The sequence below is a fragment of the Dromiciops gliroides genome, chromosome 5, assembly GCF_019393635.1.
Source record: "Dromiciops gliroides isolate mDroGli1 chromosome 5, mDroGli1.pri, whole genome shotgun sequence".
Classification (NCBI taxonomy): Eukaryota; Metazoa; Chordata; class Mammalia; order Microbiotheria; family Microbiotheriidae; genus Dromiciops; species Dromiciops gliroides.
The window spans coordinates 240,261,877-240,267,876 of record NC_057865.1 but is presented as its reverse complement, the minus strand read 5'-3'; positions in this window follow the sequence as shown (position 1 = coordinate 240,267,876).

Genomic DNA, 6,000 nt, shown 5'->3' with positions numbered 1-6,000 from the left:
CATTAATATAATATGTGTGTGTGTAGTGAGAGAGAAAAGGAGTTTCCCATGATAGACTGAAATCTCCTTGAGCACAGGCATGATTTTGTTTTTTTGTCTTTGTGTCCCTAATGCCTAGCACTGTGCCTGGAACATAGTGGGATTTTGATAAGTACTTGCTGAGTCATTTATTGATTGATGGATTCTGTATTAGAACTTCAATAATAAGTTTCTTAGTTGAGTATTCTGGCTACTCTAATTTCCCTTGTTCCTCTTATTTCAAAGAGGCTTCAGAGATATTCATTCCCATAGCTGAGGTGACAAGTAAGGTATTGGGATGGTGCCACATATGGTATCAAATTCACCATTAAAAGGGTCATTAATTTCAGGCACTCCCCATCAGCTTTCCTCTTAACCACTTCCCTCTGCCTCAGTTATAAGCTTTTTTAATGCTTCATTGACCACCCCACTTCTTGGTTCATTTAATCCTAAATTCCGTAAGTTGAGCAGAGAACCCTTTGCTGACTTAGACATCCATGCTCAGTGTTACCAAACGAAGCTGGTCTGGTGGAAATTCAGAGACTGAGAACACAGTGGAAGTCAGGACCTAGTCCTTCACCTCTGCCTTGCATCTGACTAAGTGAGCTCAGCATAACAGCACCTGAAAGGAGAGACTGCTAAGAACCAGTTCCTGACCTTCAGAGGAAGATTCAGAACTAATGTGGCATTCGCCCTAGCCCTGTCCACCTTTATTTATGCCAGATGAAGAATGTCTGAGAGCTGTGGGCATCAGATGGTCCTGAAATCCACTAGTGGTCTGGAGGCCAGAATGAACGTGGGCTGTTTTAGTTAGTATTAATTGAATCAGTATTCACCCAGTATTCAGTCTAAATTTAATCAGACTTCTAGTTTAGGTGGCATCAGAAAAGGTCATCCAAGAGCCCAGCTTTCTTAGTATACATACATTAGCAAAGATCTGAAAAAGATATCAGATTCAATCATGATCAAGAAATCCAACGAGAAACAACCTCCTGCATCCAGACAAGAGTAACACAAAATGACAGCTAGAAGCCTGTGGGAACCTACCCCCATTCCTCAACCTCTTGGTCAGGGAAGTTAGCATGAAAACAGGTAAACAGACTGCAAACCTGGCAGTACCCTGACCAGAGATGTTCCAGGGGTACCTGAAACCTGGATCACTTTGTTCCTGGGGGGACAGGAGTCCGGAAGCCTGAATAACTTAGATTGAGAAGCTTCTGTATAGTCATAAACCCTTAGTACTCTAACCAGCATAACACAATGATCCAGAAGTCCCTACCATTCTGTCCCAGAGGGCCCTAAAGAATGCAGGAACTCTTAACCAGGGTAACCTGGTTTATGGAAGAGGCCCTCAAACTCTCAGTGCAGACATGCCAAGAGAGGTGGAAACCAGGAATTCAAGGTAAGGACCATATAAGGTCTGAACATCCCTTCCAAGAAGGTGGAATCTGAATGGAAAAAAGTCCCAAACCAAGAACTGAATCTGGAGATAGGAGTAAACATAAGAAGACACTAAACACCACAAAGAAATATTATTAATGAAGAGATGCCTAAGCCTCAAAATTTTTTAAATGGATTGATCACAAGTACTACAACAGTAACTGAAAAGAATGAATCAAGAAATTTAAAAAATGAAATTACAAGTGAAATAAGAGGTCTGGAGGAAAGAATTGGAAGGAGAATATCTTTTTTTTTTTGCAGGCAATGGGGGTTAAGTGACTTGCCCAGGGTCACACAGCTAGTAAGTGTCAAGTGTCTGAGGCCGGATTTGAACTCAGATACTCCTGAATCCAGGGCCAGTGCTTTATCCACTGTGCCACCTAGCCGCCCCTCAAGAAGGAGAATATCTTAGAACAGAAGGTAGACCACCTAGCCCAAGTAGCATACTCTTGAATATTTGAATGGAAGAAACAGTACCTAATGATTCCATGAGGTAAATTGAAACAGTAAAACTCAAAAGGTGAAAAAAGTAGAATGAAAGGTAATGTATATTCTATTTTTTTTAATGGATCTTGAAAATAGGTCAAGGAAAAATCATTTAAGAATCATTGTTGGGGCAGCTAGATGGCACAATGGTTAAAGCACCAACCCTGGATTCAGGAGTACCTGAGTTCAAATCTGGCCTCAGACACTTGACACTTACTAGCTGTGTGACCCTGGGCAAGTCACTTAACCCCCATTGCCTGCAAAAAACCAAAAACAACCAAAAACAACCAAAGAAAAAGAATCATTGTTGTTCAGTCATGTCTGATTCTTCATGACCACCACATTTGGGTTTTTCTTGACAAAGACACTAAAGTGGTTTGCCATTACTTTCTCTAGTTTATTTTACAGATGAAGAAACTGAAGCAAACATGTTACGTGACTTGCCTAGAGTCACATAGCTAGTAAGTGTCTGAGGCCAGATTTGAACTCAGGTTTGCTTGACTCCAGGCCAACAACTCTATCCACTGTGCCACCTAGTTGCCCTTAAGAATTATTGCCTTGAAAACCATGACCAAGGAAAACCTATGTCCCATATTTAAAGAAATCATGAGTGAAAACTGCACAAAGTAGAGCCAGGATGACAAAAATAAAAACAGACAGAATTAACTCATCACCTACCAAAAGAAACCCCAAAGTGAAAATTTCCAGGAAGATGTCAATGCCAAAACTCAGTACTTTAGATCAGGGCTTCTTAAACTTTTTCCATTTGCAACCCCGTTTTGCCAAGAAAATTTTATGCGACCTTGGATATATAGGTATATAAAATAGGTATATATAACCTTTTCCTGTTGCCAAATTATTTGTAATTCCCACATTCAGTTATGCAACCCACAATTTAAGAAGCTTTAGATCAAAAGAAAAATACTGGAAGCAGCCAGAAAGAAAGAGTTCAAGTCCCAGGGAGACACAATAATAAAGAGGAAATCTTAAAATACATTATTTTTTCATAAAGATATTACAACCAAGAATTTTACCTTTTAAGACTGAATATGATTCTACAGGAGCCAGGAATGAATGTACAATGGAATATAGGACTTCCACACATTTTTATGAAAAGCACAGAACTGAGTAAAAAGATTGAAACGTGAATATAGAACCAAGAGAAACTTAGTGTGACAAATGAAAAAAAACCCATGAAACATAGTTTCTGGGTGACTGATAATTAATTTATTACTTAGGCTAGCTGACAATAAATTGATGGTCAGTAGTTATTCTCAGCAACCAAAGACCCCCAGTGGACACACAAAATGCCTTAAATATTTTATAAAAAAGAATGCCCCTGACAAGTGAAAATCAACCCTGATTGGTAGACATTTAATGAGGAGGTTGGCTAAGAGTCATTTGCTTCTCCTGTTGAAAATGTGGCTTTATTATGAAACTCAGCTGCCTCCAGAAATCTGAACAAGTGAATCCCTCTCCCTCCAAACCACTCTGGTTGGATTTCTCCTTCGTGACCTGGGTCACCCCAGACTCTAAGGGAGGGGTACAAGGACAAGTGCTCATTTCCTTGGGGTAAGAACTTGCCTATGCTGGATTCCGTTTACATGCTTAACAGAAGTAAGGTCTCCTAGTTGGGTGGGGTTTGACCCAAGATCAGAGAAATTGTTCTTGGAGGGCTAAGGGTAATCTCAATCAGTCATGTCCTTCAGAGGCTGACTTTCCACAGGAGTTGGGCCTCAATGAAGAAACAGAGGAGAAAAGCTTGGATCCCAATTAAACAATTGGTTATTAATATAATATCTCACTAGAAAGGTAAATATACTTGAACAATTTGAAAGGACTAAATGGTGATGACATACTTAAATTATAACAGAGAGGGGAGGCAAGTGTCCTTTTACAACCCTAATGTCTTTAAGGGTCACAGAGAAAAATAAACAAGCCAAATAGAAGATGTGGGTAAAGCTTCTGCAGTTTTGATCTTCTGTAAGAAAACCAAACTGAAGGGAGAGAAAAAAACCAATACATTATAATGAAGCAAAGAATATGATGTAACTTACTATTTCATATAATTGGGGTGCACTAAAAGCAAACATGGTGGTGTGGTAAAAAGTTTTAACAGTCGGTTAGATAATGGAGAGATGCCAGTTTTTTTTTTTAGGACCACCCTTTTGGGGAGGAGACCAACAGCATGAGCTACGCACACCAGTCTGCCTTCGACGCACGCCAGATTGCCTGCTGAGCACTCGACTTCCGGGGTGCGAGCTTAAAAGGCAGAGAGAATGGAAGTGGGGCCTTTTTTTCCTGCGCTGCACAGACAGACGCTGACTGGAGTTTGACTCGGCCTGGCTCTCGGTTAACAGCACGCACTTGACTCGGTCTCTCTCCCCAAAGGTGGCCTTGGGTTTTGGTGAGTTTTATACGGAATATAGACTAAGCCTAGACTTAAGACGATTTGTATTGTATTTCTACTTTCCTATCCTTCTAATCAACATCACCTTGTGACTACCATACAATAAAAGCTCTAACTAGAAAACCAGAAGCTTCTTCCATTTACTAGTCTGGGAGATAAATTAAGGGAAAGGTTAAGTAGGGGAGATTTATGATCTAATATCCAATTTTAATCTCACAGTGGATTGGTTGGGAGGAGAATGTATCACATGAAGCTCACTCTTACCAAAATCTCTCTTATCAGAATCAGACAGTTCAGTATAGAAATACATTAAACTCAAAGAGTAGAGGAATTGAGGAAGGAAAGAGGAAAGAGGCTTTAAGAGTACATGCAGGCTGGCCTTGGAGTCAGGAGGACCTGAGTTCAAATCTGGCCTCAGACACTTGACACTTACTAGCTGTGTGACCTTGGGCAAGTCACTTAACCCTCATTGCCCAACAACAACAAAAAACCAAGAGTGCATGTAGGGGCAGCTAGGTGGCACAGTGGATAAAGTACTGGCCCTGAATTCAGGAGGTCCTGAGTTCAAATCTAGCCTCAGATGCTTGACACTTACTAGCTGTGTCACCCTGGGCAAGTTACTTAACCTTTGCTTTCTTCAGTTTCCTGAGCTATAAAATGGGGATAATACTAGCACCTTCCTACCAGCATCATTGTGAAGATCAAATGAGATACGTGTAATGTGTTTATCACAGTACCTAGAATATAGTAGATGCTTAATAATTGCCTGTTTCCTTCCTTCTTTCTTCTATCAAGCCACTAGTTAATGTGAAATATAGTTTCAATCACGTACCTTGCTTGCTCTTCATTTTGTAAGGTGCGGGGGGGGGGGGGGCGGGTAGAACTAGGTTCCATAATAATGAATGAGGTTTCTGAGAAAAACAATTCAAGATAAAAGAGTAAAGAATCTAGGATCATGAAACTCTTTCAGTTTTGAAATTCTATGATCTAGAGTTGTATGGTACCTTAAAGATTAGTGAGCCCAATCTCTTCAATTCCATTCAAAAAGCATTTATGAAGCAAGGGATACAAAAAAGGGCAAAAACAATGAAAACAACAACAACACAACCCCCTCCCAATCCAGTCTCTGATATCAGTGTGTGTGTGTGTGCATATCTCTATATTATATATTATGTATATTATGTATGTGATACATAATGTATGTAATCTATCATATCTATGCCTAGATATATTATGGATATACCCATAATATTAATTTATTGTATTTGCATATCTGTGATATATCTATAAATGCTATATTTTATCTATAGATATAATAGGTTACATATATTATGTATCATATATGTACTATAGTATAGTACTATATAGTATATATATATACTATATACTATATAGTACTATAATACTATAGTATTTCTATATACTAGCTTATATACTATATGTAGTATAGTGTCTCTATATAGATATATTATATGTTATGTATGTACCACATGTTATATAATGTGAGTGTAATATACGATAACCTATTGGAGCAGCCTGGTGGCACAGTGGATAGAGCTCCAGGCCTGAAGTCAGGAAGACTCATCTTCCTGAGTTCAAATCTGGCCTCAGATACTTCTTAGCTGTGTTATCCTGGGCAAGTCACT